This window comes from Lycium barbarum, chromosome 7 (assembly GCF_019175385.1).
Source record: "Lycium barbarum isolate Lr01 chromosome 7, ASM1917538v2, whole genome shotgun sequence".
NCBI classification, from domain to species: Eukaryota; Viridiplantae; Streptophyta; class Magnoliopsida; order Solanales; family Solanaceae; genus Lycium; species Lycium barbarum.
Window position 1 is genome coordinate 39,551,918 of NC_083343.1, and position 14,390 is coordinate 39,566,307.

Here is a 14,390-nt window from a genome sequence, read left to right on the forward strand (position 1 = left end):
CCATTCCATTCAATAAGATTGAATTAGTTTCCTTGTAAATTGTTGTCAAAATGGTTTATGTGTATGTAACCTGCATAAATGGGGTCGGATTGTCCCAAAACTCACATGAATGACTCTATAAGGTCCATGATCCGAAATTTGACTTCACCACCTCGATTGACCCGAAGTGGGCCCACGGATTCTGAGACCTCTTATTATGGTCTTGTTGGACTTATTACTACCCGGTTTCTAAAAGAAATTTCTGATCAGTACTCCGTTTGCCGAATGTTGAATGTGACGAGGCTATAAAATGTTTTGATATGTGTTATGATCCTAGCAACATGAATTGGTATAAACAATCGTGCCATCCCCAAAGAGAGCATATGTGTACATTATGATTGACGTCCGATTTCCTTGAAACGATTTGTCATTTGAGTTGCTCTATTTGTTAAAGAAAGATTCTCCTGACTACCCCGTTGAACCTCATAGTATATTGGTTATGCATGAACAAGCTCAGAAATCCTGTTTGACACAATCCGTCCTACGAAAAGTACGTCCTATGACATATTGTTCGGTTGTCCATCGAGTCTGGATTTATATGCATATGTTTCTGCACTACTGTGTTCGTGCAAGTTATAGTATGTCTTTTCACTGAGCCCGGGCCAGGACATGATCTCGTGCGCACCTCTCTGCATTATTCACCGATTCCCTCGTACTTGCGGGCCGGGACACGTTATTTGTATATGTTTATGTTATGATGACACGGGGATGGCGGCCAGGATGGCACATGATGATTATCCACCGAGACCCGCAGTAGAGGGCCGGGACACGTTATGAATACATGGTACATGATTCTGACATGCATGATTTCACTACCGAGTCCCTTAACAAAGGGCCGGGACACGCTATTTGCATATATGACACATGATTTTGTTACACATGATTTCACTACCGAGTCCCTTAACCAAGGGCCGGGACATGTTATATGCTTATGACTCTGCATGCATGATTCTGTCTGTTACAGTTCTGTATGTCTGATCTGAGTTATGATACAGTCTATCACTTCTGTACCTCTGACTCAGATTACGATTTTGGTCAGCCACACTCTGCACCCCTGATCTGTGTTACGATTCTGTCAGCTGTACTCTGTCCCTCGGTTTCATATTACGGTTCTGTCGGCTATGCCCCGTGCTTACGATATATATTGAGGATCTGTCCGTACACCTTATATTTCTACTTCGGTTTCGGGTTCGAGTCCGTCCGTTATATTTCTGTATTTCTGATTCAGATCATGATTATTGTTGTTACATTTCCGCTTTACATACTCGGTACATTTTCCGTACTTACCCCCTGTTCTTCGGGGGCTGCGCTACATGCCAGCAGGTACAGACGCGCCGCGTGACACACCACCAGTGTAAGACCTTTGTTCTGCTGTTTGGAGTGCTCCCTTTTGATCCGGAGCTTACACTTTTGGTATATACCTCTCTTTGCGGTATATTCTGTACATATGTTTGTTTGGGTAGGACGGGGCCCGGTCCCGTCATCTGATTCTGTTTTGTCTGTTAGAGGCCTGTAGACATGTTTGTGGGTTGTGGGTTGTCACTGTTCTGGTAGGTACGTGTGAGATTGCGACTTAAGCGACCCTGCTTACTATGATGGCCTTAGCGGCTTATGTATAAAGTTATGCATGTATGTATATATTGGTGCAATGCAGTCTATATCCGTATGAATATGTGTATGTCTAATATTGATTAGTTGGGTGGTACGCCAGCTCTGTCAGACAGGTACGTATGGGTGCCCAGTTAGGACACCAGTCGCGGCCCACGGGTTTGGGTCGTGACAGATAGCCCAAGCGCAAATCTATCTTCAAAAAGTATTTAGCACCTTGCAACTGGTCAAATAAATCATCAATCCGGGGGAGGGGATATTTATTCTTTATAGTGACCTTATTCAGCTGTCTGTAATCAATGCACATCCGCAGCGACCCGTCTTTCTTTCTTACAAACAATACCGGTGCTCCCCAAGGTGACGTATTGGGTCTGATGAAGCCTTTTTCTAATAGGTCTTTCAGCTGCTCTTTCAATTCTTTCAATTCTGCAGGTGCCATTCTGTAAGGAGGAATAGATATAGGCTGAGTATCTGGTAGCACATCTATCGTGAACTCGATCTCCCGTTCAGGTGGAAGACCTGGAAGCTCGTCCGGAAATACATCTGGAAATTCATTAACAACCGAAACTGACTGGAGAGTAGGTGTTTCTGCTTTAGTATCATGCACACAGACCAAATGATAAATATACCCTTTCTGAATCATCTTCCTGGCTTTGAGGTATGAAATAAACTTACCTCTCGGCGATGCTGTATTTCCTGCCCATTCTATAACTGGTTCCCCTGGAAACTGGAAGCGAACTACCTTTTTCTGACAGTCAACATTAGCATAACAAGAGGCTAACCAATCCATGCCCATCATAACATCGAATTCCATCATATCTAATTCTACCAAATCAACCTTAGTGCAACGGCCACATATAATTACAGAACAATCCTTATAAACCTGCCTCGCTATAATAAAATCCCCGACCGGCGTAGCTACCTCGAACGGCTCTATAGGTTCAGGTGTTAACCCAATTTTACTAGTGACGAGAGGAGAAACAAATGATAAAGTAGAACCTGGATCGATCAATGCATATACAGCTCGAGAGAAAACCAATAATGTACCTGTGACCACATTTGGCGACGCCTCCTGATCCTGTCGGCTAGCCAATGCATATATGCGGTTCGAAGGACCGCTAGAATCGCAAACCCCGCCACGGCCTCTACCGCGGCCCGCTGGTGCTGGCATACCCCGCCCCGCAGGGCGCATAGCTGAAGGAGTGGAAGACGAACCAGCAGCTGATCCCGTCGGCTGAGCTGCACCACCAGAACCACCCACCAACGGACAATCTCTCATAATATGGACCTGGCGGCCACAAGAAAAACAAGCACTTGTAGCTCGATAGCACTCTCCTGGGTGAGACCTCCCACAATAAGAACATCGAGGCATAGGTGCCCTCGCCTGGCTGGAACCTCTGCTCACCTGCGAAACTGAGGCTCTGGAACTCTGGCCTGCTCCTGAGTGCCCTGCACCATCAAACCGTCTACCTGTAGGATGTGAATGTGCACTCCGGCCGGACTGAGGAGGATATCTGCGATACTGCTGCTGAGGCTGTCCGTCTCGAGACTCCCCTGAATAACTGGCTGATCTAGCCCTCTTGGGCTGCCTCCTGTCACGATCTCTATCAGGCTGGCGCCCTCTGTGCCGGTCCTCCATACCCTGCGCGTAGGCCTGTAACCGGGCAATGTCCATCCCAGTCTGCGACGCCATCGTCATACAGCTATCCACCAAATAATGATCCAGCCCTATCACGTACCGATGCATCCTGTCAGCCATATCAGCCACAATGGTAGGTGCATATCTGGCCAGAGAATCAAACTCTAAGTTGTACTCTCGGACACTCCTGCCTCTCTGCCTCAGCTGTAAAAATCTGTCAACTCTCGCCCGCCGCAACTCTGAGGGCAAAAAGTGGCTGAGAAAAGCTGCTGTAAATTCATCCCACACAGCGGGAGAAGCATCCTCGCCTCTGGACAGCTCCCAAGACTCATACCAATTAATCGCTACATCTCGCAATCTGTGTGAAGCCAGCTTGACAGACTCAGTTTCAGAAGCCCTGACCAGTCTCAGTGTGCGCTGCATCTGTCGAATGAAATCCTGGGGGTCCTCCTCGGGCTTAGACCCGTAGAACTCTGGGGGATTACAGGTCAAGAAATCACGGACCCTCAAACTATCGCGTCTGTCACCATCATCACCCCCTAGCTCGCGTCTGCGAGCCTGTCCTGCTACTAATGTCGTCAATAACTGCACAGCATCCCTCATCGCCCTGTCCTCCGCCCCTGGCTGGGGAGTTGGAGGCTCGGCCGCTGGAACCTCCGGAGCTAATGGTGGAGCCGCTCCAGGCTCCTCTGATGGTGGGGGTGTAGCAGAACCCGCTGACTGGGGCGCAATATCGGGCATAGTCTGAGCACGAGCCCGAGTGACCCTCTGTATCTGACTGGTCTCTCCTGCCACTGCTTTGCCCTTCTGGGTAGCCGTCGTCTTCTTCGGAGGCATCACTGTAAACATAACAATCGGTCAAAAAGAAATCATCCTAATAGCACAGCTCTATCGCACGATCTAAGATCCAAAGAAAGGTAAAGCCCTAAATGTCCTGTAGCCTCCTGTTTATAGATGTGGTGCACAACACACCGATAAACAAGACTCTACTAGACACGACCTGTAGACATTCTGAGGACAACCGCTCTGATACCACTTTTGTCACGACCCAGCCCCGTGGGCCGTGACTAGTGCCCTAATTGGACACCCATACAGACTTGCTTACCAGATCGACGTATCAAAGACTTATTCAAATTTAACATACGTTATTTATACGGATACTGAGAAACAGACGTCATCTTAAGCGGTCACCTGTAACAGAAATATCATACCAAAAGCCGCCAGGCTGGCGAAATTCACATCGCCCAAATATACATACATATACAAACATGTGGGCCGTTTAGGCCATAACAGAAAACAGGACCGCTTAAGGCACAAATCACAGACATAATCGAACAAACATGACCCACGACCCACATATATGTCTACAGGCCTCTACAAACCATAACAGAAACTTATGACGGGACAGGGCCCCGTCGTACCCCAAATAGTCATATATACAGAAACATGTATAACAAAAGATATGTACCAAAAATATGAGCTCCGGATCAAAGGAGTACTCCAAATAGCAGAATAAGTGTCCTACACTGGCGGGTCACCAGAACGAACGTCTGTACCTACGGGCATGAAACGCAGCCCCCGAAGAAAGGGGGTCAGTACGAAATATGTACTGAGTATGTAAAGCATGAAATGCAGTAATCCAAATCAGAACTGAAGTGAGAAGTACGGAAAATTGATACAGAATTAGTATATCAAAACCTGTGCTGAAAACATAAATAATGCAAATAAAAATCATGCATCGGGCTCAAGAACGTGGTCGCCACTCCGACGCTGGCGCCACAACACATCATACTCCAAAAGGTTTCAAATCTCCGTACAATCCCCGAACATATCGTATCATCATAACATATCACAACGTCAGAACACATCATATGCCATATCACATCATAACGCCGTATATAAGCGTTACCCGGCCCTATGGCGAGGTCTCGGGGAACCGTAACACATCATACTGCCGAATATAACATAGTGCGCACAATCACAAAACCGGCCCGGGACCCGGCGAACGATGTAATAGTAGTATGCACGAGCGGAGTACTGCGAAAACCATATGCGTATAAGTAAATAAATTCCAAGACTCGATGAATAATTATATATACCGATATCAGAAAGCTCAGAAACAAGTATCGAGTCAATCGGAATTAGTATACGAAAGTTACGAGCTTTTGAAGTACAGAACCTTTTAAAAACATTTCATAAGCCATATTTGGAAATTCAAGTATCATTCATATTAGGAAACTTTCGAATAACATTATGGATCAAATCAAATGGAGACTTTAGGACCATATTTACGTATCAAAGTATTCGTCAAAGACTTTAGTCATCTCGATTTTCTTTCGAGCAACATTCAGAAACATAACAACTAGAATCTTCGAATATCATAAATACGTATCAAGCCATATGGAATAGCTTATGGCAGTCAAAGATATTTGCCATCCTAGTGGCTCTAAGAATAGAATTTTCTATAGAGGCATACATGTACGTTATTTGTTCATTTCAAAAAGGTCATGCCAAAAGAAGGAAAGGTAGGCTTTACATACCTCGATCGCTCGCTAACCAAATCCCGATTCAAGTCTCGGGCTCTCCAATATCTACAATAACGTTATCAAATACCAAACATTAGCTACAAGTACTTAGAAATTCAATTCTAACTAGTACTTGTCTACAGAAATTTCGGCAGCATCTCCCCTGTAAATTCAACATCCCCGAGAATGTAACTCGGCCAAATTCATCAACAACCATACCAACAATACCAACAACCATACTAATAATCATCAAGAATCAATTTAAACTCATTCTAACATTAGTAACTTTCTTCTCTACGTAGCTTATCATATTCAATTCGACTACGTACATTCAAGCCAATATCAACGCTCACATATTCATTACTAATCCAAGATCATTCAAACACAATTCAAGAGCATTTCAGACAATCTACAAAATATTCAAACAATCCCACCAACATCATATTCCACCCGAAATCCCCACAAATGCAACAAGACTACAACGTCGCATTGTCTTCTTCCAAATTCATCAACAACAACAACAATTCACACTTTAGCCACTCCATTTCCATAATTACATAAAAACCATATTAAAATCACATAATTTCCTACAACAACCTACAACTAATTTCCATGCCAACTTGAACCATTAGTCTTCCATTTACATCACAAAGGCCACAACAACACAACTAACATACTAAATAAATTTAATTCATCTTCCTCCACCAATATAAATCACACGGCCACACACTCACAACACACCCACACGTCCCACACACAACACACAACATTTCCATGATTTTCATTCAATTTACTCACTTTAACATATATAAATCTCCCATAACATGTAAAAGAATAGAAATTCTTACCTTTTTCTTCAATTTATTTCATGGGTCAAATTTCCACATGGGCTTGAGCCCTTTTTTTTTATGCTCTATGGCCGGCCACCCTATTGGGCCTTTTCTTCTTTTTTTTTTCCAAGCCCAACATCTCATAACTAATATTTTGTAGTTCATGAAACTATTTTCCAAAATTTCAATTTTGCCCTTAGCCTTCCTCAATATTTCCGCCTCAATATTTTTCATGAACAACATACATATTAAATAAAATCAAAATATTGCCTTATCTCTTACTAGTCACAATTATTTCAAATTTTTCCGAATATGCAAAATACGGGATATAACATGATTGTTGCTTTGATTTTCCAAAAATGGCTTCTGAAACATTTGTAGAAGGTTCTGTACTTCAAACGCTCATAACTTTCTTATACTAAGTCGGATTGACCCGAAACTTGTTTATGAGCCTTCAGGTGTCGGTAAGTATGTTTATCTATCGAGTCTTGATTTATATGCATATAGTTTCTCACTACTCTGCTCGTGCACGCCTCAATATGTCTTTCACCGAGTCCCGGGCCGGGTATGTTATCGTGCGCACTCCACTGCATTTTTCACCGAGTCCCTCACTAGAGGGCCGGGTACGGTATATGTATATGATGATATGATGAGATTATGATATGTTATGGTGTCCAGGAGGGCATATGATGATTTGATTCACCGAGTCCCTCACTAGAGGGCCGGGTATGATATGTATATGATATATGATGTTCACATGCATGATTCTATCCACCGAGTCCCTTAACGGGCCGGGTACGACATGATTTCATTCACCGAGTCCCTCACTAGAGGGCCGGGTACGGTATATATATGTATATGTATATGCATGCATGATGATATGAAAGTATGATGACATGATTTTATCTACCGAGTCCCATAACGGGCCGGGTACGCTATGTGATAATGATATGCATGATCGATGTTCTAAAGGCAAGAGTTCTGATATTCTGGATATTGTATATGTTTCTGCACCCCTTATATCAGTTATGATTCTTTTACTGTGATTCTTGCCTTACATGCTCAGTACATTTTCCGTGCTGACCCCCTTTCTTCGGGGGCTACGTTTCATGCCGCACAGGTAAACCCAGATGAGTAGAAGTCATTACAGAAGATGTTCCAGCGGAGTTGGAAAGCTCCATTTGCCCTGGAGTGTTGCCGAGTCAGAGTATATGTGCTATGATTTCTGATTGATGTTAGATACTTTGCAGACAGAGTCGTGGGTATAGGAGGTCGGTTTTGTAAGCGGCTCCATCAGTCGATGTGTCATTCTGTGTTATGATATAAATTCTATATGATTACAGATTTTGTTTGATTTGAGAATGATGAAAACGAAAGTTTCTGAAAGCTTTGTTATGTATGTCATTCTTATTTGATTTAAGAGTTCAAAGAGATTGTGTATGTAATAAGAGTTAGCGGGTTCGCTCAGCTCCGAATGTGGGGTCGGGTGCCCATCACACCCTAGCAAGGTTAGGGTGTGACAGTTTCGCCTATGAAGGGAGTGATGAGATTTGGCGGGAAGGGTAAGTTGAGCCCTCGATACATTGGGCCTTATATAATTATTCGTACAGTGGGTAAGGTAGCATATGAATTAGAACTACCTTCAAAGTTGGAATCTGTATATCCGGTATTTCATGTATCTATGCTCCGTAAGTGTATAGGAGATCCCTCGAGAATTGTACCTGTAGATGATATCCAGGTGACCGAGCAGTTATCGTATGATGAGACCCCGGTGGCTATATTGGATAGACAGGTTCGTCGATTGCGAACGAAAGACGTGACTTCTGTTAAAGTACTCTAGAGAAATAATAATATTGAAGAAATGACTTGGGAAGCTGAAGAGGAGATGAAGACTAAGTACCCGTACTTATTTCCGTTGTTCCAGGAGGCTCAGTGTGAAGCATCATCACCCCCAGGTATTTGTTTTATTCATAGTTATTGTGATGGGTCGTGTGAGGCCATGGTATGGTATATTTTAGCATGTGGCCCTGTGTGACATTATTTTGGGTTGTTGTGTATAGGTTGGATTGATATATTTACAGGAAAGACTCTGGCGAAATTTCGGTAGAATCCCTAAGAGTCTAACATTCGAGGACGAATGTTTCGGGGGAGGGGGGGGGGGAGAATGTTACACCCCGTGATTTTTGTACTTTGAGATTCGCTGTGCATTAGTGGTTCTAATCTTGGATACGGGGGTTATCAAGGTTAAATGAGATTAGACAAGTTTATCTCATAGTTATAAATGGTGGTTCATGTTTAGCAGGCATTGGACGGATTAATAGTTGAACAAATTGACGAGAAAATGTTTCCGGGGAAAAGTAGATTTTACGGTCGGATATACGGACCGTATAATATTTTACAGACTGTATATCTGGCTAACCTCCACCGTAAACTTGTTCCAGAAAGGGTGAACCACCAGTGAAGATTTGCGGACCAATTATACGAACTGTATAATGTTTTACGGACCGTATAATTGGCTGACTCCTATCGTAAATTGATTTAGAGGAGGGAGAATCATTGGTCAGGATTTACGGTCCAGTTATACGGACCGTATAAGTTTTACGGTCCGTAAAGTTGACCGTAGAACTGAGTCGGCCAGATTTTGTTTAAGTCATATAAATTCGGCCCTCATTCATTTTATTTCATTTCCAACATTTCCCAACTTCTTGAGAGCTCTAGAGCCTGCTCCCTAGTATATTTAACAAAACCCAAGTCAAAATCAAGGATCAAGAGGCAAAAATCAAGAGAATCAAGTGTTGTGAGGCTTACTAGGGTTTGTAAAACCCAAGAATTTCTTTGGTGCTGAAGTTGGGGTTTCACTCAAGTGGGATAGTTGATCCAAAGCTTTCCCTTGTGTGATTAAGGTAAGTTTTTACATCTATTTTCGTGTTATTAAGAATGTCTAGTTGTTGAATAACTTGATTGAGGGAAGAAAAAAAAAGGAAAGTTCAAATGTGGGTTTGATGATATTTTGAGTAATAAATTGAATTGAGCGGTAATTGTTGGAATGTTTTGAGTATAATCGTGTTACGAATGGTGGTAACCATGATAAGGAAGTATGGTATATGAGTGTATAAAGAGTTGTGTTGAATTGTTGTTATGTGTTGATTATGAAAGGAGTTTTGGGCATTAAATGAGGTCTATTGATTATGGAATTGATGATAATGTTGTTGATTGGGAGCTGTTTTATGAACCAACAAGCGAGTAACTGAGCTTCCATATTACTCTACTCTTAGAAGCGCTAGGAGTACTTCAGTCTTTGCTGTTCGTATACCCCATTTATGATTGTTCCTTCTATTTATGGGTCTTGAGATTACTTATAGTAATGATGTTAGCTCAAAGATATGCATCGGAGGTAGTGTGACCTTATGTCACTCAGAGAATTCTATGTATTCAGTTTATTCATGCATTGCATTTATATATTCATATCCATATTGACCCGTGACCAGAAGGCGTTATATACGCGCATATTATATGTATATGGGGTATGAGGGAAAGGGATAGGTGTTATATACACATTACCACTTGATCGGCTGGTGCACAGTGATGATGATCTATGGATCGGGCTGCACGTTCCATAGCAATATATATGGTGATGATGATGGCCGCAGAGAGGTCGATGGGATATGAGATAATGGATCGGGCTGAACGTTCCTCAGCACTATGACCTACATGTATTTACATGATTTTCGTAGAGAGCATGCATATCATACGCCCTTCAGTGGCACTTTCAGTTATATAGAGTTATTCAGATGCTTACAGGTATACAGTCATGCAGATGTATTCAGTTAGTCAGTTTGATCTTCGAGTTTCAGATTCCTTTCATAATTCTTATGTATATGTTACTCTTATACCTTACATACTCGGTATATTTTCCATACTGACTCCCCTATTGCTCGAGGGGGGCTGCGTTCATGCCCACAGGTTCAGGTAGACAGACCGGCGGTCCAGCTCAGTAGGACTTCTATCCAGCGGTGGTCGGTGCGCTCCACTTGCTCCGGAGCTGCAATTCATTTTGGTATGCTATTTTTGAGATATAGATATGCATATGGGTATGATGGGGCCCTGTCCCGTCCTTTCTACAACTTTTATTCCAGTAGAGGTCTGTAGACAGTCGTATGTAGATGACATGTGATGTAGCCTTATGTTATGTCCCGTATTTTATACATTGGGACAATCCGGATTAACTATGATAAGTTAGGGCCAAGACCATTCCGGGACTTGAAGTCGAGACTTTTGACCTTCGATCTTATTTTGAGCCATAAGTTGTACATGAAATTGTTGGCATGAAAAACTTAGGAAAAGTTGGGACCAAAAGTCACAAGCTTGGAAGTTGGAAATCATGCAAAACAAGGCCCTTTGGCCGTGTGACTTTGAATTGGTCCCACACATGTAGTGGCCAATTTTAAATGGTCCAACACATGTGTGGGCCATGGACACTTGGAGGGTTCACTTAGGGGCTTAAAAGATGACTCCTAAGTCATCTTTTATCATTTCACACTTAGCAAAATAAACCAAGAAGTTGAAGAACTTCAACAACAAACTCTCGGCCAAGAACAAGGGAAAACTAAATCCAATTTGAGCCATTCAAAAAATATTTCTTTGGTGCAAATCCACTAATTGGAGGTCCCTAAGTAACGTGGAAGTGTTGTTGGAGCGATCAAGCCATCCGTTTAGTAGATCGCAAACCCTAGGCAAAGTGTGGAGTTGAAGAAGAAAGGTAAGATTTGATCTTGTTTTATTTGTTATAAATGTTGTATGCATGTTGTGGTATGCTAAAATGGATGAAAATCATGAGATAGGGTATGTTGGGAGTGGGTCGTGTGCATGGTGTGCTAGCCGTGTGAGGTGTGTGTATGTTGTGTGGTGTTGAGGTGATGAATTGATCTTATGTAGCATGTTTGATTGTTGTAGTGTGTAGGATGGCTAAGAATCACTAATATATGCATGTGTGGTGATAGCCGAATGTTGGTCATACTATATGCCAAAGAACGCATTAATGTCGCTTAATGTTTTAGTGGTTGTTGTGATGACTTTTATGTTGAAAAAGAGAGTTATTAATGTTATATTGCCTTTCGGATTGGCCATTGGGGTTGTTAGGTTGGTTATTGTGGTTGTGATTGTTGATTTGGCCGAGTTAAATTCTCGGGGTTGGCCTATTTACAGGGGAAATGCTGCCCAAATTTCTGTAGAATTGAGTGTTAGTTTAGAATAAATCGCCTAAGTGCCTATGGCTAATGTTTGATATTCGTTGGCGTATTTGTAGACCTTGGGGAGCCCGAGGCGTAGGTTGGGATTAGCTTGAGTTGGGCTAGCTTGGAGTGCGTACGAGGTATGTAAAGCTCAAACCTTCCTTCTTTTGGCATGCCTTAGTTATACATAGGTTATATCACGAGCCTCGAGGAAATTCTAAATTCGCAATCCGAGTACGTTATGACTCTTATATATTTCTTGGCACTCGTATGTTTGATGTGATGAAATATGAATCCTTATGTCTTCGAAATAACTGATTTCCAAATGTTTCACAAAAAGTTTTGTTTTAAAGAATCCCGTAATTATGGACGCCGTATCTTTCACATAAAGGCTCGGATTGCTTCGATATCTTCGTAGGAGTTTGTATGGCGTATGATGAGTATGTTCTCCATAGGCGGGCCCGGCTCGGGTCGATACCCGTCCGTGGGTCCCGTGACTTTCCTTTATGTAATTCGGAAGACTTTTGAAAGAATTTGGTATGACTATTATTTCGATTTTCAAGTATGGTCATTTTACTTATATTTGAGTCCATGATAATGATTTTATACATATGGTTACTCACGACTCTGCTCGTGCGTTCTGTTATATCTTTCGCCGGATCCCGGGCCGGTTCTGTTGTCGTGCGCACTTTTGATATACTCCGGTGTTATGCTGTGTTTATGGTTCACCGAGCCACTCGCTGGAGGGTCGGGTTCCACTTATATTGGTGTTATGCTGAGTATGGCGTTATGCTGTGTTGTGATATGCGATGGGGATACGGAGATTTGAAACCTTCTGGTGTTATGCTGTGTTATGGCGCCATCGACGGGCGGGCGACCATATTTTCTGTGCCCTATGCATGACTTATATTTTTTAGAGTAAATATTTTGATATTTTGGACTTGCACTTATTTTCTGTACTTCTATTTTGTTTATGCCTCAGATTTGTTCTTGTATCTTCTGCTTTGCACACTCAGTACATATTTCGTACTGACCCCCTTTCTTCGGGGGCTGCGTTTCATGCCCGCAGGTGCAAACGCACAGTTTGGTGATCCAGCCGTTTAGGACACCCTCTTCTGCTGTTTGGAGTGCTCCTCTTATTCCGGAGCCTACATTTTGGTATATATCTTCGTTCGTGTTATATCCCGTAATTTTGAATATTCGGAAAATTCGAAATAAATTTGGCTTGTAAGAAATGAGGCCATATTTTGGTTCTAGCCAACATGTGTGCGTTACTCATGAAAAATATTGATGCGGGAATTCGAAGGAAGGCCAAGGGAAAAAAAAAATTGGGATTTCGGGAATTACAAAAAAATAATATAAAATTTCTATGGAATTGGGCTCAAAGAATTACAAGAAAGACTTAGGCCAATTTAGGAGGCCCAACCGGCCATGGCCCAATAAAAGACCCAAGCCCAAGTGTGTTGACCATGTGATTAATTATATATGAGGGAGGAGTCTTCAAGAAACTTCAAGAAAAACAAAGCAAAAACAAGAAAAAAGAAAAGAAGAGCAATCGGCTAAGAGAGGAAGAGAGAAAAAAAAAATCTTGGAGCCTTCAATCTTGATTCAAGAATTATAATTTTCTTATATTCCTATCAAGTTCAAGGTTCTCTACAAATTGGCATACTTAGTTTGGCAAGGAGGTGACTTTGGTGGCAAGGAGAATTTATTGGAAAAGTTAAGGATTTCATGTTCTCTTTTATGTTATGGAAGATTTATAAATGTTGTGATAAGTGGAATTGAATGAATATTATGGAATTGAGGTGTGTGTAGTGTGAGCCGTGTATATATGTATGTATATATGTGGTCGTGTATGTGCATGGTTGTGTATTGAAGATGTGTTGAATTTTATGTTGTATTCTAGTTGTGGTTATGGTGGAATTCATATTGGAAATGAAAGTGGAATGAATTTGATGGAAGTTGGAAAAATAGATGTTGGCCGTGTGGTATAGGAAGTTGAAATGAATATGAATTAAATTATTTAGTATGTCAATTGTGTTGTTGAAGTCTTGTGATGAAGGTGGAAAAATATTGGTTTAGGTTAATATGAAGAATTTGTCAATACTATTACATTATAAAGTGTGAAGTTAGAATGGAAGTTATTACATTATAAAGAAAACAATACTATTCATGCTAGAATGTGTTTTAACTCAATTGTTGATGTTGTGGATGTTGTTGTTGATATATTGGCCGAGCTAAGTCTCGGGGATGCTATATGTATAGGGGAAATGCTGCCGAAATTTCGGTAGACAAACATGAATTTAAGTTGAACTCTTAAAAGCCATAACTCATAATTGGTAAACATGACCATTTGTAGATTTTGGGCGAAACAGGAATCGAGTTTGGACGAGCGTAGGACGCAACCAAGGTATGTAAAGTCTTGCCCTTCATTCTTAAGGCATGTTCCAAACATAATAGGCTCGGACGCGAGCCTTAGATACGACCCTATTCCTAGTAATCTGAGATTGAAATTTGC